Below are 24681 nucleotides of genomic sequence, written 5' to 3' on the forward strand. Positions count from 1 at the left end.
AGTCACCATGAGAGTGTTGAGAAATAAACATGAGTCCTCTCCAGAGGAAAGGCAACCACTGCTGCTAACCACAGAGCCATCTCTCTCCAGCCCCAGTGCAAATTTTAATTTAAAAATAGTTTAATACTCACAACAATCTTTAAAATCTGTATCAGGGCCTTAAATTATTTTAGTATAAAGATTTTAATTTGTGTTACATATTTGTGTGTGTGTGTGTGTGTGTGTGTGTGTGTGTGTGTGTGTGTGTGTGTGTGAGCATGAATGTACACATCAGAGGACAACTTGCAGAAATTTTCTCCTTCCATATGTGAATGGCAGAGCTCAAACCCACATCAGAAAGCCAGGTAGCAGGTGCTTTTCCCATCTGAGCTGTCTCATTGGCTCCAGTCTCAGTTTCCATTAGCATGGATTTCAGTTAATATTCTTACTCAGATGGTAACAAGTCTGTGCACAGCCCCTGAGGTTAACATCACGATGACAATGAAACTTACTTTGTCACATGCTTCCCGTAGCTAAAGAACTGTCGGAAATTAGGACTGCAGCTGAGTCCCAGGATAAAAGGAAGATGTAACAATAGAAATAACAAATTCACACCTCAAAAGACACATGCCTGCCCCTAGTGTCACACTGCATTGTGAAAGCTGAAGAGTCTAAACTTTCCCAAATAATTGAAAATGGTGTAGTTTTCTCACATTGAAGACAACAGGGAGATACAACACTGGGTTTCAAAATGGTATCATTCTGTATACTTGAATCTGGGAAAACAAACCAAACTTGCTAAATTAGACTTCTTAATGTTAGCTGAGGAATATATGTGAATCGTGATGGATTTCTACTCGAATATGAACGAGAAATGCTTTGTACAGAGAAGAAATGATATGAAAGTTGTGTTTTGTAAGAAGATTCTGTAAGTACAGAGACCTTTGCTTAGTGCCTTAAGATGTAAGAAAATGCAGTACTCAAGAATTAATTTTACCTGCAGTCCTATGAACTAATTAATGTGAATTTGGTCCAAATTTGCCCAATTCTTCATAAAGAAAAAAATAGTTATTAACCTTACCCTTCATTATCCCTATGACTCTATTGGGTACATGGTTCTGTTTCTTACATTTACCAATTCTCCACTGGCCCATTAATCTCCTTTGTGGCTCCATGACCAAGTTTCTGCTATCTATCATGTCAGAAATAGTTTCAGAGGGCTTGAGAGGACTACTGAAGGTGTGACCCTCTCCCTGCCTAAACCCAAGGGGACTCTGCAATCACTTTGACTCCTGTGAGTGATGAGGGTAAACTCACCCATTGGTACCTCTCTGCTTGTAATACTACATATCCCAGGTAGTGCAGATATATTTGCTAGTGTGTTTAATAGACCTCATCAAATCTTCCGTTTGTTTTCAAATGCCTGGCAGTAAGTCTTTCCCTGTTCTGCACCCAGTAAAGTCTAGTGTCTGTCAGAATAAGTGCTGGACATGTTCTCAGTATCTCATTTACCTACTCACAACACAGCCAAAATACCTTAGGGTATTAGTAGGGTTTTTGCTCTTATTTTTTTTTTTTTTTGGTTTTTCGAGACAGGGTTTCTCTGTGTAGCTTTGCGCCTTTCCTGGAACTCACTTGGTAGTCCAGGCTGGCCTCGAACTCACAGAGATCCGGCTGGCTCTGCCTCCCGAGTGCTGGGATTAAAGGCGTGCGCCACCACCGCCCGGCTTAGTAGGGTTTTTTAATTTAATTATATTATGGTGAATGTTTCATAGAAGTATGCATTTGTGTACTTTAGATATTCATGTTTTCTACTACATTTATGGCAGTTGCTTCTTCTTTGTCTTCATGTAATAAATGTGATTTAATACTCAAAAATAGAGTATAGAAATAGAGATTTTTTTCCATTTCACATGAAATGAATGTAGAACATAATTACATGTTAAAATGCTAGAAAGCAAAGAAGCCACAGTGTAGTGGGAAAGCCCAACTTCAGACTTGAGCTCACTCCCGCTTCTCTCATTTATTCACCTTGGGATCTGGGAAGACACGAAGCTTTTTTTTTTTTTTTTTTTTTGGTTTTTCGAGACAGGGTTTCTCTGTGTAGCTTTGCGCCTGTCCTGGAACTCACTTGGTAGCCCAGGCTGGCCTCGAACTCACAGAGATCCGCCTGGCTCTGCCTCCCGAGTGCTGGGATTAAAGGCGTGCGCCACCACCGCCCGGCTGACACGAAGCTTTTTGATCTGTCTATTACACAAAAGATCACTTGTCTGCAAAACAGAGATAAGTGAGCATTATAAGGGGATGTACACCAAAACACCCAGAACAAGAATACTTTGGGCCGGGCGGTGGTGGTGCACGCCTTTAAACCCAGCACTCAGGAGGCAGAGGCAGGCGGACCTCTGTGAGTTCAAGGCCAGCCTGGTCTCTAAAGCGAGTTCCAGGAAAGGTGCAAAACTACACAGAGAAACCCTGTCTTGAAAAACAAAACAAACAAACAAACAAAAGATTATTTTGGCCGGGCGGTGGTGGCGCACGCCTTTAATCCCAGCACTCGGGAGGCAGAGCCAGGCGGATCTCTGTGAGTTCGAGGCCAGCCTGGGCTACCAAGTGAGTTCCAGGACAGGCGCAAAGCTACACAGAGAAACCCTGTCTCGAAAAACCAAAAAAAAAAAAAAAAAAAAAAGATTATTTTGGAAGTGTTTATTCAGTCTTATTGCTAATATCATTTTTAAAAATTTACAGATCCAATTCCAGAAAGCTTCTATGAACAAAACAGATGATGTCCCTCATGAGACATCACAATCTTGTTTTCATATAACGAAGATTACTTTGATGCAATCAGTGTGTAGTCACAATCTATAACCACACATATGGTCTATCACCTTAGCCTTTGGCAAAAGTTTGAACAATATGTAGTAATGATTTTGATGTATAAACAGCAATTGCTCTAATACATGAGATGGTAGCACATGTGACTATGCCATTAAAAAATAAGTAAAAAGTTAGAGAGAGTCTGAAAACACTAATTTAACTCACAAAATTAACTGACAGAGCAAATATCACAGATTTGCATTTTCTTTTCTTTCTTTCTCTCCCTCTTTCTTTCTTTTTTCTTTTTTTCTTCTTTTTTTGTGGCATTGCTAGAGTGTCACTCATCTCAGGCAGTTCACTGTGCTATGACCTCAGCCCCAAGAATTTTTATTTACAAAATCAAAGAAGAGTCACATTTTTTTCTTATCATAGAATCTCAAAAGAGATAAAACTGATTGTGGACACCAAAATGAGAGTATTACATTTTATAAAATTTTCCTATTTTGTTAAGAAACTAATGAAATAAACTATGATAAAAAAGATTCCATGTTCTGCTACGACAACTGTGTATTCAACAGAAATAGCTAACAGGGAGGCTCATAGAGGTCACTAACAGTCAGGAGACTGAGGCAAGAAAGTTTGAGAGCTTGAGGTCTGACTAGACTGTGAAGAAAAACCTTATCTCAAGAAAGCAGCAGGTAGCCTAAACGTTACCATGCTTAACGTGTTTCTTGCAGGAAAGATTCAATTGAGACCTGTCAGTGAGTCCTAGAGAATTCAAACCTCACTGGTGCTTACACATGATCTTACACGTGTTGTATCACTCTCATAAGTCAAATTAAGACTTCACAAACCTGACCATAAGGACCATTCCAGTTCTAATAATCTGTTTTTAAAAAGACACAATAATAGGACTGGCAAGATGACTCAGTGTGTAAAAGCACTTGCCATCATGTCTGATGACCTGAGTTCAATCCTGGGGACCCACATGGTGGAAAGAGAGAACAAATTTCATTAAGCTCTCCTCTGACCTCAACCACAAACACCTACATGCATAACCTTCTTACTCATACAAATAAATGAACCAAAGATGCTGGAATAAAGAGGTCCTTTTTTTGTAAAATAAGATTTAATCATAAGAAGCACCTGTAACAGGAAAGGGTCATAGATAAAAGCCATCCTTCCTACACCTCTTAAGAGTGGCTCCTACATTCACCCCCAATTCACTTTCACTTGAACCATGAATTACTCTGATCTTGAAAAGCACTCAACTTCAGAAACCCTGTGGCAAAACAAATTCATTTTATGAAGGTATATTTGGATGAGACCCTCTTCCCGAACTCTATAATAATTCAAATCTGCATAACCCTAATCTTTTGGAATGAAAGCTGGCACACAGGTGCTATTTGCCATAATTATTATGGACTAAATAAGGAAAGGAAGGAAGATTTATTTTTATCTGACATAATTTCTCGTTTTAAGTCAGAAATGTATTTAGCAGGAGGCTGTGTTTAATCACACATTCAAAGACTATAATTTCTAATTGCCAATGCATGAATAAAAATTTTGTGGTATTATTCTTACTTCCTCACACATATCTGACTGAAAAATATTTTGAAAAATATATAATTCAATTTTTATAATCACTTTTACAAAATGTTATCAAGCTAATATTTCTCTTATAATTAATGTACATTATTATTATTGGTGAATATGTGGAGTTCAAGGATAATTTGACCTCCTTATCCTTCCTTTGTGAGGATAACCAGTAAATTCCAGTTAGGCCATACAATCTGATATGTAATGATCTGTAAGTTCACTTTTCTGGAGACAGACATTATACTTTTCAGGGGTAATAAATAGATAATTGTGATCAACATTCATCTTCAGAGTAGCAGTCAACAGCAGAATGGGGGTGTTAAGGAAACTGAGGAAAGGGCAGAGGGCTGGAGGAAAAAATTCTAGTGTCTTCCAACATTTTCAGGGTTATCTGATGAGCTCAAAGAGTAAATTGGATAAAATGAGACTCAGATGAAGAGGTTATAAGACTGAAGAATTCAGGTAAGTCTACAGAGAGAGATTTCACTCCAAAATGGACTAATAAAACCCTATATAGGTCAATAGATTATTTCCCAAACACCTGTTTGCCTGATTTTCATGATCCCTGAATGTAGCATGTTTGCTGTATGTAAAGGAATTGTGTGGCTGAGATGATGGCGTCTCCTAGAAGATGGACAACATTCTATACACCTCACATCGCTAAATCCAATCCAATCCAAACACCTGACTGGGGAAAATACTTTGAAAGGAAAAAGCATTGAATAGAAATGTTGAAGACCCTTCTGGACATAGCTTGATTTCCACGAAGGTCATGTCACAGTGGTTAGCACTCCTGCTAATACTTGGCTGCAGCAATTAAAGGAGCCTTGTTTGTTTCAATATGTTAGCTTGGAGTCTGGTGAAATTTAAAATTTTGGCAGATTGTTAGAAAATGCCACATCACACTTGGCTCATTATTAGGTGTGGAAGGAGAATCATCATCTGCAGAAATGGTTTCAAGGAAGTAATGTGAGAAGCGATTGATTCAACATGTATGATTCTTCAGGATAGGACCTGGGTCAGCATCTTCTGATACAGCAATTATCAAACGGAGATGTTCACAAAATGACAACAACCCTCACACAGTGAAGAGCAAGACAGGCTGGATAACAGTGTCCTTGGTTTTGTTTTACAACCCAGGGAATGTGGCTGACAAGGTGACTTTTTGAGCCTCAAATTCTCTGTCAGGAAAATATGATACGATAAACGATAACATTTGGCTGTCTCCCAGAGTTGTTGTATGCTGAAAAGTATCATAACTGCAACGTGGTGGTATAAACTCTCTTCTAAATAATACATGATCATTAATGTTAACATTGAAGTTTAAAAAACAGAATGTTTGTAGATGGTAAGTTCAGGTCCATATTTTATATTTATTAGGCAATCTCTGAGAAAGGGACTGATTTTTTTCCTGCAATGTTGCAAGAAGGCATTCAATTCCAGTAACAAGCTTGAATTAGAGGTATCTATGCTAAATCTACAATAAACACTTGGATGCTAATATGATTAAGTCTGGCCTAGCATCCCAGGGATTCATGTAGAACCAAGATCCTGGTGGCTTCAAAGCTCTGAGCTGGTATCAATTTCCCCAATTTACTGTGAAGGCACCAGGAAAAGACTCAAAGGGTTATTAATTACATTTGTTAGCAATTAAAGTAAATATTTGCTGCCTATCAATGAGGATAGAAACTGTATATGCCTATCAATGAGGAGAGAAATTGTATACTAAGTTTAATTAATGGGACCTAAAAAAGGAAATCAGGGAAAGTGTGTATGCAAGTACACACACACACACACACACACACACACACACACACACACACCTTTCTCCTTCCACCTACTCTGCTCCAATCTGGTTATTTATTGATTAGCACAATCACCACTATTCTAAGAATAGAAGTCAAAGAATATCAAGGCTGAAAGCAGAAGGCTCAAACCACATCTTCTCAAAGGAAGACACTGGAGTCTAAGAAGGTCGCAAGATGAGAGCAGAGCATAGCTTGAACAAGAGCCCCCACCCCCAAGTCTGCTCCAGGTAAATGACTTAGCTGAGCAAGGCATGTAATGCTTGAAATGAGGCGAGGGCAGCCTAAGAGTTCGCCAAAGGATCCCTGCCCGCCCTGAGCTCCCCATGTCTTCCTGTGATGTACAGTATGATTTAACTCAGTGGCTGTTTTGGGAGTAAAGACAATGATAATTCAGTAACAGAATCATAAATTGTGTATATGTCATTTACAATAACAGGAAAGAAGGGAAAAAAGAGCAGATGCTACAGGAAGGGTTCAAAGCCATCCAGCCAGGATTAAATATTGCTTCCTGTGTATCTCAGATTGTCTATATCTGATAAAAAATAATTTTATTTACTAAGAAACTTTTTGCCTAAAAAGCAGGTGTCTGGTGGGTATCTATGCTTTCCTGCACACTTGTAGCTAATTAATAAATAAGTCTAAGAATTCCTTGACCATCCTCATCGGGAGATTGCACATCCTGTACCTATTTCAAGTACTGGGGCTTCTGGTGGCAAAGTGACAATTACCTTTTCTCAAATTTCTTTCATTAATCTAAAGTACTCATGCTCTCTAAGTACACTCACCACCAAAGGAGTGAAGGGAGTTTAATGAAAATGCAAGCAAAATTTTTCCTTAAATAGAATTTGCATAAAAACCTATAAAGGTGCAAAATGTTCCTGTAATATCACATAGTATCCAGCTGCCAGATCTTTGCAGTCACAAAGTTCAGGCCATAAAATAACTCTCCAGACTGCTTTTCAATGAGTTAGAAACAAAAAACCTCCAATAATTTATATATATATATATATATATATATATATATATATATATATATATATTATGTTTCAAAACCACCTTCTCCTACCCCACCACCCACAAGATGCCAAGATGGTATCTCAATGTAGCACTTTTATTTGTTTTAATAAACCCCATCTCCATGTCCTCTGTGCCCTTGGTGGAATCGGGTTTCGCTTAAGAAGTAAATTTGATACTGCAGGCATAGTGCCCATCACTTTCCTCGGTGATTTTTCTTGCTATTAAATCCTCACTGGAGTAAGAGCTCCTGGAGCACTGCTGTGCTTAGAGAGATGTGGAGATAAGCCCAGTTGGCTGGAGACATAAAGAAAAGCCATCAGGCTCCAGGGCTTTCTGAGGTGGTTGAACTAGGGGTTGTGACAGCGTCATTGTGTTCTTGTTTTTCTTTGTTTGTTTGTTTGTTTGTTTGTTTCCAGTTAGGCAAATTGCCAGATGTCTCCATATTTGAATTGGCAGGAACGTGGAGAGAGGGCTCCTTCTCATGCCTTCATAAAGATCAGCGGCCATTCTGTTCTTCTCAATCTAGGTACATCTGTTAATAATTTGCACTTAAATCTTTTACAGAATGATACAGTGGAATTCACTGAATTGTTCTATCTGTGAGCATCCACATGCAGATGAACGTGTTTACTTGATTACACGGTTCCTTCAAGAAGCACTTTGTAGGAGCATGAACCATTCTCAAAGGCAAGATCAGAACTCAAGATCCCTCTCGTTGAAACAGGAGTCCCTGTTCTGATGTAGCCTTGTCTTAAGACCCAGCACAGAGTGTGTGAACATCCTAGTGTTCCCCAATAGGGATGGTTTCCAGCAAGAGGAAGCCATAGTGTGTGAGATATGGATGTATGCTCAGAAGTCCTGCAGATCTGGAAGAATGTCTCCTCTCCCTGTGATCTTCCTTGGTAGGAAAATTTAAGTCTCTAAACTGTGACATCTCAGTAATGACTGCTCAGGTGACTTCTCTGGAGTCACCCTCTAAACCTACACCCACTCAACAGTCATGACTGTGTCACATATACATAGGCTAAACCCACAGAATGCACTTGTTTGCAGTAAGACTGAAGGAGCATCTCCTTGAATCTAAGCTACACAGCCACAAGCTAGTTGCTGCCAATTGGTCCTCAGCAGCCAAGTCTGCCTGAAGAAGGAAAGCAACAAGGGCCAGAAGACCTCACTGAGCAAACAGAAGTAGCAAATACAGCCATGCTCCCCTGGGAACAGACTAATGGCAAAGGTAGGGCATATGCAGCCCATCCAACACATGGATACATTCACTCATTCTTCGCAGAGCGTGCTATACCCAAAAGGTCTCTGAGACTCACTCAAGGTATTCTCTGTGTGGTTGCTATGTTTACAACATTGAGTAAGGAAGACAGAAATCAGCTCTGAGACCCCCAGATTTGTCAAGAAGTGCATATGAGATCTAGGACCACTGGACTTCCAGTGGCCTCTTCTGGGTGGCCATGACCCTGAAAGTGGTGTCAACTTCCAATGACACTAACTAGGGTTATTTCTGTTATCATATCATGGATCTCACCCAGGGTCACACAGTGTAGCACCTCATGGGAACCGTGAAATGAAGAGTTGGCATGGGGCAGAACAGCACTGTCTGCTCAGAGTTCATCTACCTGGAGTTAGAACACATTGGATTGGGAAGCTTAAGTTGAAGGATAGGCCACATCAGTAGGGATGTCTTACACTTTGTATATGTTTAGCTTAGGAGGGGGTGGGGAAAGAACGCTTGTCAGTGAACTGGCCCACACCATTTTAATAACCCTTAAAAACTGCAATTATACTGATTCTTCAATTGCTGACTGAATATTAACAGACTCCTCATGTTGCCTACCAAACATCTAATCCAACAATGCTTTCCATGCTCGAACTGGCCAGTTACAGCCTTTTATGAAAGTCGCCTCACCTAAAGGGGCTAGATAAAACTGCTTTCAGAAGCCACAGAATAGTAAATAAAAATTCAGGTGTTGGAGGGGGTCTTTCGTCTTCTAAATTATTGGGCACAGAGATCCCTGAGTCTCCTAAAATGATACTAGAAATTGCCACTATTTGCTGAAGACATCACACACTCAGGTCCACTAATACAGAGAAATCAAGCTGGACTCATCTGGAAGCTTTCTTTCTGATAGCTAGCTATCATGGTGTCAGGAGGCTTCTTGAAGACTGCTGGGGAGACACTGTTGTTAACAGTCTTGCTCAGTGTGGACCTGGCTCCACCACGACTGACCTGCTGGGCATGATGCAGCTATTGCTGCAATAGTGGTGACAGCTATGGGGATAACCAACCACTTTCTGATTTTGAGCACCCCTCCACCAGACAGAATTTATGTCTAATACTATAAACCTGGTCAAAAGTCCATGGCTGGGGAGGTCACAGGCCCTAGTGGGGAAGGCATTGCTATTGTTTTGTTAAATGGACATACTGTATCCATCAAATTGCCCTCTTAACAATTATGTTTATGCTCATAGATCAGTACTGCTCTCAGCTTTGATCAGAGAAACTTCCTGCTTCTGTGAGCATTAGAACCTACAGATGCTCAATAATGGTCAAATTATTGAGGATAAGTGACTGTTGAATTTTCAGGCATAAATGGGACATTGGTGACACTACCTACCCCCAGATTCATGAAACAGCAGTAGAAAGAGAGTCAGAATGTAAGTGCTGTGGGATGGTGTGAGGTGTCACAGAATACATTATTCCAGACATGGCATGGCAGTGGTTGTGATTCCAGGTTTAAGATTGGGGTCTATCAACATCATGTTAGGCACAGGGTGCAGAGGAGAGAAGCTAACGAGTCCCCACACCCTTCTGTGGGTCTATAGGCAGCTAATCATTGCTGGGGGAGGGAAAGGGGGAGTTTCTTTAGTAGTATAGTCACTGGCAAGGTTCTCATGCTTCTGTAAACAATAGTTCTCCCATGCTCCTGTAAGCAACTCTAACAATACTCATTGGGTCTCTCTCTCTCTCTCTCTCTCTCTCTCTCTCCTCTCTCTCTCTCTCTCTCTCTCTCTCTCTCTCACACACACACACACACACACACACACACACACAGAAAGAGAGAGAGAGAGAGAGAGAGAGAGAGAGAGAGAGAGAGAGAGAGAGAGAGAGAGAGAGATGTAGAACAGGAACTAATTGGGAAGGTGGGAAGAGATAGGGGTCAGTAGAACTTGTAGGTGGACATGAGAGGCTAATGAGGGTGGTAAATATGATCAAAATACATTGTATACATGGAAGGTAATGTCATAATGATACCCATCATTCTGCATAACATATGCTAATTAAAACTTGAAAAAGGAGTCACAGATACTCTTCTTGGGGTTAGAGACTTTCTAACAGAGTCATTAGAAAATGTTATGAATTCATTTGGATTACAAAATCCCGTGGTGCTTGTGGGAGCATTTACAACCAGAAAACTAGAGTGCCAGTCCCATTTCCCAGCCTGTTGTACAGTTCTCTGTAGTGTTCTTCATAGTTCTCCTCATGGTCATATCCAACTTGGAGAGCTTCATGCTCTTAAATTATGTTTCAAATGCATGTTTCTCCCAGATAATTCTGAGTCCATTGGTCACTGAAGCCAAATTTGATGCCCACTTTGAAATGGTGAATGTCACTTGACAGGAACCTTCACTTTACTTACTGTCAAAGCATATTTCTGTCTCTAAATAAACTATAGAATGTAAAGATCACTTTGCAGAATTTGGAGCATTCTGAAAGGATGGTGTTGAGATTGTTCTTATAACTATCCACACATGATTACTGATTTACACTTATAAGCCATTATTTTCAGAATAATAATCCTTAGCCCAACTTAGATTCTGGGGGCACAGCCAACAGAATTGAGACTCTAACCTTTTAGCCTTACAACAGAATAGTTGCTCCCATTCATTTATGTATACCAACACCAGGTTTTATTGCCTTTCCTTTGTGTGTGTATGCATCTATATATGTAGTGTATGTATGTACATATGCATGTGTGCACATGTATGGGTTTTCATATAAAGGCCAGAGGTCAACATTGGGTGTTTTCTTCAATTGCCTTCCACCTTAGCTTTTAAAACAGGATCTGTCACTGAACCTAGTGCTCACTAGCTCATCTAGAACAGGTGACCAGTAAGTCCTAGGGATCCTTCTGTTTCTGCTTTTCCATCTTTCTAAGGCTGGAGTCACAGGCATGCCATCACCACACCTGGCTTTTTAAGTGGGTACAGGAAGCATACTCTAGTCCCAATGCTTGTGTAGCAGGTACTTCTTGACTGAGTCATTTCCCCAGGACCCTTTAATATATGCTTTTCTACACAATCCTTAAGTCATTGATTCACTGTTCATAGCCCTTTGTAGAAACCAGAAAGCCGAGCTCCAGAGCATCTAATGTTTTCTTAGGCTACCCACCAAATGATGAGTCCTGGATGTGTCTGTAAAGACTGTCACAAAAGCTTGCTGGTGCGCACAGAATGTTTTCACATACAGCTGTCCTCACCAAAGTGGAACCCATGAGAACATGACACTGGAGTGAATTCTTTGTATCTTGAGGCATTAGTTTGTAAACAGATAAACACACTGGCTTTCATTACTTCAAAGCCAACTTAACACTGAATTCATTTTAAACATTAAGAAACTCAAAAATGAAACTCTCACTGTTCCTATTTAAGAGGTCTAAAAAAGATATTTTAGTGTGGTGAGAATGTAGATGCTGAGATTTTCAGAATTAAACATTCTTCAATTACAATGTTCTACTGGTACAAAGTATCTAAGAAGGTAAGAACATTGGAGGGAAGTGCTTTCCAGAGGACCAAAAGAAATTACTGTAGTAAAGTATTTAACAAGTTGCAAAATCCTTTAACCCTGGCAAAGGTTGTTCAGTACTAGCCGTGGCTCTGAGCTCTCCTGAGCCTCAAGGTTGGATAACTGCCTCTCCAGCTGTCTGGATTATCTTAAGTCTTAAACTTAAGCCCAGACTTTCTGAGCCATACTGCTTTTCCCAGACAGAAGCCTCAGGCAGAGTGGAAGGGCCAAAGGTTCACTGTATCACAAGAAAGTTCACAGGCGCTGGGCAGGGTACTGGACAGTCCAAGAGAGACAGGTGTCATGAGTTTCACACAGGGCTGTCTTGGGGTGAGAATTTGGCCCATACCCAGGCATAAGGTTCACAGGTTAAGATTTCCTCATTTTTGCCCCTGTGAAATTGGGTGAGACACTTCATGGTGAACACAAATAAAAAGAGATATTTGAACCTATAAGCTTGAAGATCACTTGAGGTTCAAAAATCTTGCAATCTAACTCTACAATGCCCATTAGTAAGTCTCATAAAAGACACACAGTTTAAATATTATTGGGTTTTTTTGAATAATTAATTTAAGGAATATTGTGTTTAACTACACTTCACATTGTCATTGAAAACAATCCCACTGTCATGCACCAGTACTATGGTGTAGGTACTTTTATGCATGCACATAATAAAGGTACCACACACTTTCATTCCACCCAAAGATGAAGTAAACATGCTACTTTGAATTCTCAAGTCAACATTTTATCTAGAAAGACTTTCATGTAAGCAATACAATTTGTTATGCAAGAATTCATTCAGCTATTTTCAGATGATGGACATCTAAGCTTGGTCGATTTTTTTGTCATTGTTGCTACTACTGTGAAGGCTGAAAAGAATAAGCACATAATACTGCAAAATACATCACATTTCTCAGTTAGAAATCTCATAATTTAGATGTTTGACTGGTATGGAAGAATTATCTCCTCTTACCTATCCTTGTTTTTCCAGATATACAATAACAAAGCACAGGAATGTTTCCCCAGGGATCTTGATGAAACTTGGCCCCATTTGCAGCTTTACACATATATTTGGGGGAGGGGCAATGGTTATTATGCATGTTTTAGAGTCATTCAGAAATCTTTCTTACACTTATTTCTTAGGCTTGTTCTTAATATGAAGAATGAAGTGGTGGGCAAACACATTGAGTAGCTCCCAATTGGCCTATTATTTTTACTACTTATGCCTAGTATGAGTCTTGTCTTACATCTAAGCATGATGTGGGATATACTGTAACAGGGCAAAAATGATGAGGAATACATGGCTGTTTTCACAGCACTGTGGAATTGCATGCAAGGATGCATTATCCAACTTGCCCAGCCTTTCTGTTTCTAGTTCTCAACTCCAGCTCTACTCTCTCTCTCTCCCCATCTTTCTCTCTCCTGTTTCTTCTTCTCTGGCTTTGTGTCTTATTGGAAAGCCCCGCAGGACAAAGAACATTGAGTGGCCTCCAAGAACCGATGGTGAACTCTGGCCAAGAGCCCAGCCAAGAACTTCAGTCTTGCCACAGAAGGAACTGAATTATGCCAACTCCCCAGAGTGATCTTAAAAGTGGACTCTTCCCTATTTGAGTCTCAGATGACACTGAAGTCCCCATCAGCCCTTGTTTGTACTTTGGTGAGTCTCTTTTTAGGGACCTAAGCTGTGTAGAGATTGTTTTCCACAGCAGAGACAATGGAGAGATGTTTCTAACTGAAGCTGGTGCCATGAAGCAACACTAGATAAATAAATCCCGCTGTGATGGAAAACAACCCTGTTCTTCTGCACATCCCCTTTCCAATGGTCCCCCATAGCACCTGGTACCATACAAAGGAAAAACATGAACATGGGGAAAGCGCTGAAGCATCATGCTTACTATGACTGCCTTTGGCTTTTGGCCCCCCTCCCTTCTTATTCATGGACAACAAATGGGCACGGACAGCTCTTAAAGATGCATCAAGTGTCTCATTATGTCTGCAGCAAGTATCCCAGAGTTTGTAACTAACATACATCTCTTTATTCACATAGGTTCTTAAAATATGAAAGGTTACCAGAACCCACTTTGCAAAAGAAATGACAGCTGTTTCTTGTCGTGCCACATTTTATATATTATTTTATACCAATTCTCTCTGAAAGACCTTATACTGTTTATCTATGTAAAAAACTGGAAGAGATACAAAAAAACAAGAGTTCAATTTCACGACTTTCCTTGTACTTTAAAGGCAAAAGACCACTCATCGCTTCAAAATATTAATAGCACATCCCTCATAGTTCTCTCCTTGCCACTAAAGACCCCAGAAATGTAATGTTGTAAATGTATTTGTCAAAAAAGAGCGTGATTACTTCATCTTTGTTCCATAATCCTCTTATGTAATTCTTTTAAATTAAAAGGCTGAAAGATAAAATAGTTGTGAAGATCAAATGACAATTGTAGGTTGAAATAACTGCCGAACACATTCTAATATTAAATTATTGTCACCAGAAAAGAAAAAAATGCAAGCACTTCTGAACCCTTATGGATATACAAAGAGAAACAGTCACCAGAAGAGGCCCAGGGAATCAAATAAGCAGGAAGAAATGATACTTCAGATTAATGTTTTTACAGCTGGTTATATGGACAAGTTCAAGTTTCATCATGAGTGAGTAATGTCTGAAGCAGAGATTGGAGGTACTTCTCATCATTTCTGCCCTGTGCTTTTCTACAGAACATTAAAAAAACACTTTGGATCCACTAAAAGGAGTGCATTGAAAGTGTTCTGCTCCAGAAGTCTATTCACTAAAGCAGCACCATGGGTATAGGAAATACAGGTGCCCAGTATCTTTCTGTCCTCCAAGGCCTCATGATCTAATTCTATAGGAAAGGTTCGAAAAAGCAAAAAAACATCAGCAAAGGACATCTTCCCAAAGTTCCTAGATATGTTGTTTCCTACCCAATGGCTAACGATTGCTAAGTATAATCACTGACACAGAAAGTAGAAGGGAGTTGAGTTTGGCAGTCCTTAATGAGAGATAACCAGACACAGAGTCAAAGCTGTGCATGTTCAGATAAGAAACAGAGGCAACAAAGAACAGAAACAACCCAGTGTAACTCAAGGTACGATGCACCTGCATTTGTGGAAGACCTCAGCAGACAGCATGAGAGAAAGACCTAGAAGGCCAGACTGAACCTGACTGTGGACTATGGAGACCTACAGAAGGCTGTATGTGGTGCGTACACTGAGTCATCTAGAAATTTATGTAGGAATTGAGAAGCCCCAGTGTTCTTGTCTTTTGACACCTTATTCCCCACTAGTCTTAATCTCTAAAGGCATTAACAAAACCAGGTTATTTCTCAAGTGATAAATGATATCCGAATAAGTGCTTAACTAAGCAGAGGCAGAAGGTGGAAGTAAGGCTTCAAATATGCACCCTGTGTGTCTTGGGAAATGGTCCCACCCTAGTCCCACCTTCCACTTTCTTCTCTGGTCTTTCTACTTTAAGGATCCTCATGTGCACCTCATGTGACAACCGAGCATCTATGGGTTCACACGTAGACTGCACACTTCAACCAGACCTCTCTATGGTACCAGGCAAGGCCTCTAGCTGTCTGTAACCTGCTCTTGGCAAGGCCCTCATTCTCCACTCACTGGTTGTGTTCCCCTCCCCTTACTCCTCAGTTCCGAGTCCCCAAAACCTTTCACCTCTTAGACGAGTGATGCCAGTGTTGCCATGGCGTCAAGGTCTCTGCTACACAGACTCCTATTTGGATCAATGAAAATTATGTCAAAAGCCCATTTCCTGCTGCAGTGAGAAGGCTCCTGGAAGGCAAACAACAGCTTCTCCTACCTGCAGTCTAGGGGTAGAAAGAGAGCTCCCATATCTGAGGCATTCCATCACTGTTTCTGCTTGGGGTATTCCATCATTCTCTACCTACATCAATGCCCCCTACAGTCCTTCTCCAGAGAGTTACCAACCTATATCTGGGACTTTATCCACAAGGTTCATCATTTAGGTTCACAACAAACTCAAAACTGCATCTGCACAGCGATAGTAGTTCTAGCTGGACCCTTAAGAATGTCAGCCAACTGTGGTGTTTCCCCACAAAGGCAACCCTGGTAATTTTCTCACTTGATTTTCTCTGAATATTGCTTGTAATATTTTAAACTACTGCTGTTGTTTTAAAAATTCATATTTTTCATCCACTGTGGTACCACATGGCTTAAAATACAATCACTTGGAAGGTAGAGGCAGGAGGATCAAGAGTTCACTGACAGTCTCAGCTCTATAGTGAATATATAGGTAGCTTCTATTATAATCAATCTTACTCTACAGAAGATAAAAATAAAAATAAATGAAATCCCTAGTTTTCTATGGATTAATGTGTCATCACTTGAGCAGATCACCCTGTAAAACAAAAGAAAATCCTTCTGACAGGTTTTACTTTAAGATTTTAATTATACAATAATTATATTTGTATAAGAATGAAACAGAATTATAAATAATTGATGCTCAAAAAATTACATTTTAAGAAACTATACGATCAATTCAGATGATTCCTCATATGACCCCTGCTAAGACTCCTAGCAATAGTGGATACTTAGCCTGAACTGGCCATCTCCTGCGACCAGATTGGTGCCTAGCCCAATCGTCATCAGAGAGGCTTCATCAAGCAACTGCTGGAAACAGATGCAGAGACCCACAGCCAGACATTAGGCAGTTTGGGGAATCCTGCAGAAGAGGAGGAGAAAGGAGTGTAGGACACAGGGGATAAGGACACCACAAGAAAACTCACAGAATCAACTAACCTGGGCTCATAGGTCTCACAGAGACTGAACTGACAACCAGGGAGCCTGTATGGGATTGACCTATGCACTTTGCATATATGTTACAGTTGTGTAGCTTGGTCCTCTTGTGGGACTCCTAACAGAGGGGCCAGGGCTGTCTCTGACTATTTTACTGGCTTTTAGAACCCTACTTCCCATACTGTGTAACCTTGCCCAGCCTCAATACATGGGGAGGTGCTTAGTCTTACTGCAACTTGATATGCCATGTTTTGTTGATATCCAGTGGAGACCTGCCCTTTCCTGAACATAAAGGAAGGAGGAGTGGATTGGGGGTGGGAACTGAGAGGGGTTTAGGGGAGGGACTGAGAGGAGAGGAGATAGGGAAAATTATGGCTGGGATGTAAAAAAAAATAAATAAATGAATAAATAAATAGATTTATAAAAATAAAAGTATATAAGGTGGAGGAACCTCTGCACTGTCTTGTCTTGTCCCACCTGTTATACTAGATCATTTACATATCTAATATTTGTGTTTACTTAATTAAATGTTATCTATTTAAAATAAAATATGTAAAATGATAATTTCCCATCTAAATGTGACTATTCCTTTGTAATCAAGGGCTCTCTTGCTCATAGAAGTGCTAACCACACAGCCTGTAAATCTTGGGTAATCAGAACAGCACTGTACTTGGTGATATAGCAATTTCTTAACAAAAAAAAAAATGGTTTGAACCACGGTAACAAAAATTGCCAAGAGCCTCAGTACAGGCTTGTATTGCTGTTCATTAAAAGAAGATCATATAGGTACCTTTCCTCCCAGGAGAAACCATCTTTACCTTTAGATAAGAATGGAGATGAGATACACACAACAGCAAAAGGTTGGGTGTGGACAGTGAGCTCACACATTAGAAAGGAGTGGAAATGCCCTCTGAGTGAGAAGGCCAGAGTAGGAAGAAAGAGCAAAAAATTATCTTAACTCATAGATTGTGTATTTATAGGAGGGTGGGTGCATAGACTCCTCCCCATTTTGTCCATGAATATCAACCCCATGAAGCAAATTCCCAACTAAGAGACCAATGGAAATGATTCCTCTTAAACACAGGAGAAATATATTTCTCTGAATAAAGTCATAGGTATTCTCTAGGCATCAGGAAAAAGAGTGCTTTGAATTCACAATTGATTTCAAAGACTTTTAAATCATTATGGATCAGTCCTCAAATAATGCAAATTTTAATCTAATATTTAGCTCTTTCTTACATAACACCAATCACATCAGAGTATACTAAACAGTAATGGGAAAAGTATTGAATAATTCCCTGCAATGGTATTTTCACATGAAAGACTATAATTATTCCTTGAAGTCTGTTCACAATACAAACACTGTGGACAAGGAGCTCAGGCTGGGGCTTTGTCGTAAATTCATGCTTTTAAAAGATTAAACGGCACCAGGTGATGGATAGTGATAATGGAGACATGGATGATACAGAGGGATCATCTGAAATAATTGCACAGTTTCATGACACAGCAAATTCATGCTGAAATCTGTGTGGGCTCATTAGCCTTTGAAGGATTAATGAATTGAGTATTAGATCACCATGCCTTTTATTGAAAGGGAAGAAGTGATGGGATACATTCAGATGCAATCTATATGTATTTAAAGTGAGGTATATCTTTTATCTACAATGTAATTAATCTACATCCTATTACCCGATAATGAAGGGGTGTACATTTTGAATTCATATAGATTAAGTTAGACCTGTAGTTTCCTTGCTCTCTTATCCTCATTATAGGATCCCCTTAGTCTGAGATCACTTGTGTTCTCCATATCAGGATAATTTGTGAATGGAGGATGCTGATGCACTAAAAGTGCCTTCATGTCACTTACGTCTGAAGACTCACTTGGCCGCAAAGTGTATGAATTATAATTGAAAGAAGACAGAGATAAGTTAGTCTCAGTTGAAATCAGTGTCCATAAGAACATTCAAACCTCCCATGTTATGCACATGGGGAAGGAGTGTAGCCATGCCATAATACTCTTTCTCTAAAGTTATCCCAGCTTTATTGGGGAACCTGTGCCTTATTACCCGGATAGTCCACACATAATCTTATTTTTATTTCTGAAGAACCCACATTCCTATAGTTTGTCTTGAATTTTATTACAGTTGAAATTCTCCAAAAAACCAAACTGAAGAAATGAACACATTTAGTATTTGACCAGTAGCTCACATCCCCACCCCCCCCACCCCCCAGGTAGTAATCATATTCCCAGTGTGACCTCCTGGCACAAACAATCTGGAAGTGGTGCCAACAATTTGACTCCTGCATTTCTGTGTCCCTTAGTCTCATGTCAGTGACAATATTTAAAGTATACAGTAAAATGTTTCTGATTTACCACATGACAAATAATGGGATGAAATCAAACCAATGCGGGCAGCCATGAACTTCAAATGCATTCAAAACATAAGGCACCCAGAGTTATTTTAAACAGGTGTGTTTGAGTCTATGTGGTGTTTTCTTTTATTTCATCCACCAAAAAAGTTCTAGACACAACATTAGCAAGGTGGGTGGAAATAACATCACCTGTGACTCAAGTTACTTACTAATCTAGATAAGCTAGATCATAAAGAAGGACCAGGCAAATTCTCTAAAGCACGGGTGGCATTTTCCTCTCTTGCAGACCCCTACCTGATGTAAGTGGCTTAAGAAATACTGCAGTTGAACACCAAAAGGAGCCAGTTTCTACTTAGATCTGGAGAAGCTGATCCACTGGGAGATAAACAGAGTTTGTATTATCTGCAGAAAGCTCCCGAACTGCTCCATTTTAACCCACTCATTGCTTTACAATTTCTCTCTCTCTCTCTCTCTCTCTCTCTCTCTCTCTCTCTCTCTCTCTCTCTCTCTCTCTCTCTCTCTGTGTGTGTGTGTGTGTGTGTGTGTGTGTTTTCAAATAAAGAGGATATTAATTCTGCAATTGGTCTCCACAACAGGGACTACAGTTGCCTTTAAATATAGTCATATTAATAATCAAAGGTCATTTAATGTCATACTGAAGTCACTGTGGAAAAGACCTGCTTATTTATAATTTAACTGGAATTGCTTGAGGTTGAGTATTTGAGTTGTATGCTAATAGCTTGTTTTGGAGTAGATATCCAGGGAGCTAAAGACCACGCCTGTGCATCTGAAGGCAGCAGCAGAGGCTTGATTCCTTTAGGACAAACACATTTCTGCAAAGCCAAAAGCATTTCTTTGCATTGGGTTATACATTGAAACCATTATCCTCATTAATAATAATAATAATAATAATAATAATAATAATAATAATCTATCACTGGCACAAGTGGTGGGCAGAGCATACAATCAAATTGGCCTGATTCTCCCTTACCATTCCTGGACTGGGAGCTCAAGTCACTACTCTAGTGGCCTAAGGGTGAATGGGTCTTCAAAATGCTCCCAAGAGCAAAGGTGCAGATAGTGGGGATGAATTTCTACTTCTTACCAGACACATCCTGTGAATTTGTAGTTATCTTTTAAAATCAAGGTTAAAGGCATACCCTCTTCACATTTTAGGTACATGGAATATCTAATTATTCATAGAAGGAAATGAACTCAACAACAACAACAACAAAAGGCCAAAAGAGAACACATAGCTTGAGTTGCACACATGCAAGTTGTAACAGCTTATTTCACCATGAGCTCAGCAGAAAAACTACCAGAGTCACATTTAGAATTCAGTAGAGCATGGAGTGCTTAATATGCCATTTGCATTTTGACAGCTTAGAATGTCTACACTGGATTTGCTAGATCCTCAGCAATAAGCACTAAGTGGCCACCGAGCCTTTGTTGATCTATTTCTGGGAGGAAGCAGAACCATTTTCTTGACATCTTCCAAGTTGGATTGTGTTTCAGACAATAAACTGGAGACTGACTGAAGCAGCCTTGCCCTGGGGAAGGAGATGTTTCGCCTGGAGGAACTTGGAAGCCAGAGGTATGTTGCATTCCAATTAAGCATGATTGGCCAGATGAAAGCCAATATAAAAACAGCCCCTCCATTCCCCACTTTTGGTCTCTACTAGCAAGGTGCTTGATCCCTGGAATTGGGGGTGTTCTGGGGGTTCCTGGGCTACTGTGTTCCTCCTCTGAATGTGTACAGTGAGATGGCATTGTTCTCTTCTTCCAGTTTGCCAAACTTGTCACGACAACAGAAGAGTTTTGTAAAACAAACAAACAAACAAACAATCCATTTACTTTATACTTATTTCTGTATGAGTCTATCCCATGTGTGGTGGTTGCCCTTGGATGTCAGAAGGAGGTGTCGGACCCCCTTTAGTTCAGTGGTGAGCTACCTGATGTAGGTACTGGGAATCAATCTCCTGTCCTCTGGAAGAACAGCAGGTGCTCTTGGCTCTTAACCACTGAGCCATCTCCCTAGCCCCATGTTTTCCCTTGCTTTATTTGTTCATGGCCTTAAAAACCCAAACTAGTAACTAAATGGGTACTCTAGAAGCAGCAGGAAGCTTTTGGCTAAACAGATCTGAGTTTTAATAATAATAATACAGTACTATGTTTGACGATGTAAAGAGGTTAAAAGATTTGATGAAGACATCTTGAATATGAGGAGAATAAACAATCTGACTTTGTGATGCACGGGGGATTTGGGGGTGGTTTTGAGCAGCACACTTATTCACAGGAGGCCCTGGCTTCATCAGGAGCCAAATCAGAGTGGCCCTGCTCTAAAGCAATTGAACCCGCACACTAAAGGTCTTAGCACCTCTTGGTAATAGGAATTTTCAGAGAAGTTACAACCCAGAAGCAAAGGTAGACATTCCCCGCTGTCCCTTGAGTTATGTACATGGTTTCTGCGGGAATTCGATGATGTGTACTTTCAAGTCTCTACGCTGGGTAGGTAGGTAGACAACCAAAGAATCACCAGGCCAAACCTTGCCTTCACTCCCAAGATTCCTCTGGTGAGGCTTCTTCAAGCAAGCATTAGGTGAGATTACTGTTAGCTTGAGTTCTGAGCAAAGCCTGAGAGGCCAGCTTCTTTCCATTGCCCATAACTAAGAACCCCTAGACCCTATTAAGAAACGAACTTTGCTCAAACGCCTGTAGTGATAGCTTAAACCCGGAATTCCATCTATTTACCAAATGTACAAGCATAGAGCCTTCCTCACTTCCCTGTGGTTCCTGGAAAATGCAGTGCTTTTTAAAAAGCGAATCATACTTGGGATTCCACCCTTGTCATTTCACTAATAATCAAAAAGAAAGAAAGATCAACAGGAATTCTTTTTTTCCCCCAGTGTTTTCTAAACTGATGCTTGGGCACTGAAGGGGGTTCCAACGACCTCTATTGCAGGCCCTCCAGCCTCCCAGACTCCGCAATCAGGTCATGAAAGATGCCCCACGCACCAAAAACTCTGAACCTGTTTGCAAGGGCGCCTTCACCACCTGGGCTCAGGCAGCAAAGCTGAGGGTGGCAGTGGCCCAGCGCCCTCCGCCTGTGCGCTTCTTGGAGGAGGACCCTAATCCGCGCAGGCGCCAGGGCTTCCTCGGACCCTGCAGCCAAGCCTTAGAGCCCAGAGGCGACACCCCCTGGCAGAGGCCCGACCTTGGCCCGCAGACTTTGGCTTGCCAAGGGGAATTGCGACCCTGCTCTAGCTGCCCAGAAGCACACTGTTGGCCACTCTTTATGATGGCGTCAACAGCCCCCCCGCCAGCCTGCACAGCTAAGAGGCTTGCTCTTGACTTCATGGGTGCTAGGAGATGCTCTGACCCTGAGGGGGTTAAAGAAGGAGCGCGCACCTATTGCCGCGTGGGCCACACAATAGCGCAAGAGATCTGGGCGACTAGAGTCCCAGTCCCTTTGGGCGCAAAGGCCGCGTGCGCGCGCACATGCGCGCGTTCTCGATCCCAGCATTAAGCACGCAAGGGCTGGCGGCACCTTAGGCTTTACTTTGGCTTTCATGGTCTCCACCGGGCTTTTTGGTGCGCAGAAGGCACTCTGCTCTCTGAGGCTGTCAGTCCAGGCCCAGGACGCCGTGCGTGCGTGCTCCAACCCTGGGGCCCCTGAACCAAGTCAGTGCAGCCTCTGCCCCAGACTTGTCCCTCCACACCCGGCTCTTCCTCCGCTTCCCCTAGAGCAGCAGCCCACCCTCGTGGGGGCGGAATCGGCCCGCACACGTGTGTGGATTATTAAGCAGCCGGGCGGGCGGCTGTGGGCTCCACGCAGCAACCTCTGTTAATTGCGGGGGAAGGGAGCTGGGAGTGCACAGAACTCGGGGGAACAGAGAGTGCGCTTCAAGGGTGAGCTACAGATTTAGGGAAGCAGGGAACCTTGCCCTGGATCATCTCAGAGTGCAGGAAAGGGTAAGAAGTTTGGCATAGTTGCGTGACAAGCGGATCATTTTCACCATGGATTTGTTTGGACAAAGCCTGGTCCTGTGTCCTGAATCTTTTTCCCTTCTACCGTTGACACATGCTCTCACAGGGTTGGGGGGGCGGGTACAACCCTCAACTTTTCATGCTCTGCCTCTCATTCCCCAGTGTGCCAAGTGCGACCCGAGCCCTCTGCCAGACAAATCCCGCTTGGCCAGTGGAGCCTCCGCAGCCAGCAGGTTGGTGGAGGCCCAGGCTAGATGGAGAGGTGGGGGGGGGGGGGGGGGGGGGGGGGGGGGGTGTTTAGAGGGTAGGCATCTGTGGGAAGCATCGGAAAATTAAGCGATCCTATCTCTCCAGTTAGCCAGGACCCACCTTCCTCTCTGAGTGGGCTACTGGGGCGCAACTGCACAGAAACCCTTTGTGAGGAACATGGTTGGCTGAGGGGCTAGCACCAGAGGCCAAGTCTCCCCCAGCCAGAACCCTCCTGTAATCCTCGGCTCTCTCCGGGAGAGTGTGGAGTTGGATGGAGATCACATAGTCTTCTATAGCTTCTTAATCACCCTTGAATTTGAATCACTGGGGGAATGGAAGATGGGGTAGTCTAGAGAGGAAAGGGGACATTCTTGTGAGGAAGGAGAGAACAAATGAGCCAAAAAGAAAATAAAATCGCAAGACTGAGGTCCATCCTTTAAAAAGAAAAAGAAAAAAAATCTATCTATAAAGATACAGATATAGATTTGCCCAGGAGTGTGAGGGAGGGAGCTGACACTCGGGGAAGCTTCAGAGGCATCAGAGGAGGGGAGAGTGAGGAAATGGGGGCAGGTACTTGCCAATGTGAAAATCAATCATCTCTCTCTCTCTCTCTCTCTCTCTCTCTCTCTCTCTCTCTCTCTCTCTCTCTTCCTCCCTCCCTCCCTCCCTCCCTCCTCCCTCCCTCCCTCTTCCTCACTCTCTCCCTCCCTCCTTCTCTCCTTCCCTCCCTCCCCTCTTCTCTCTCTCCTCCTTCCCATAGCATAGAAGAGTGCACAAGCTGTTGCCAGCCCGGAGGTTGCAGCTTGTTGAGACTTAGGAGAAAACATCCCCTAACTCATTTCAAGGGGAAAGTCAAGTTTACTGAGCCCAAAGCCCCAGGAACCACTCAGAAAGACCCTTTCCCTTAGGTTGACCAGACTTAAGACAGGGGCTGCCCCTGCATCCCAAAAGACTTGATCTGATACGGAAGCCCAGCCAGAACTCCCTGCTGGATTCATCCACCTCGCCAGATATTACAACTTGCAAGAAGCAAAGTCCGGGGAAGGAAAGAGGGGGCAACCTCACAGAGGCAGCTAGTCAGAGTACCTTGGAGGGGAAGCTGAGGAATGAGGTGTGAGGAGGTGGAAGGCTGTGGGAACATCAGTCAGCTATGAGCTTCCCCTGATGGCCCCCGGAGCCCAGAGAGCTTGAACTTTGCCAGGCCGACGGTGCCCAGTTGGTTTCCCAGGTGCGCCGGGTCCGGGGAGAAGTCGTGGGAAC

General features: G+C 41.9%; 1 protein-coding gene across 2 annotated transcripts in view; it reads right to left on the reverse strand.

The window, feature by feature from the left end:
- The window catches only part of Csmd1 (CUB and Sushi multiple domains 1), a 1596844-nt gene that overhangs the window by 1571310 nt on the left and 853 nt on the right, over positions 1-24681 (reverse strand). The window lies entirely within an intron of this gene.

This window comes from Peromyscus californicus, unplaced genomic scaffold (assembly GCF_007827085.1).
Source record: "Peromyscus californicus insignis strain IS unplaced genomic scaffold, ASM782708v3 Scaffold_23__1_contigs__length_62951481, whole genome shotgun sequence".
NCBI classification, from domain to species: Eukaryota; Metazoa; Chordata; class Mammalia; order Rodentia; family Cricetidae; genus Peromyscus; species Peromyscus californicus.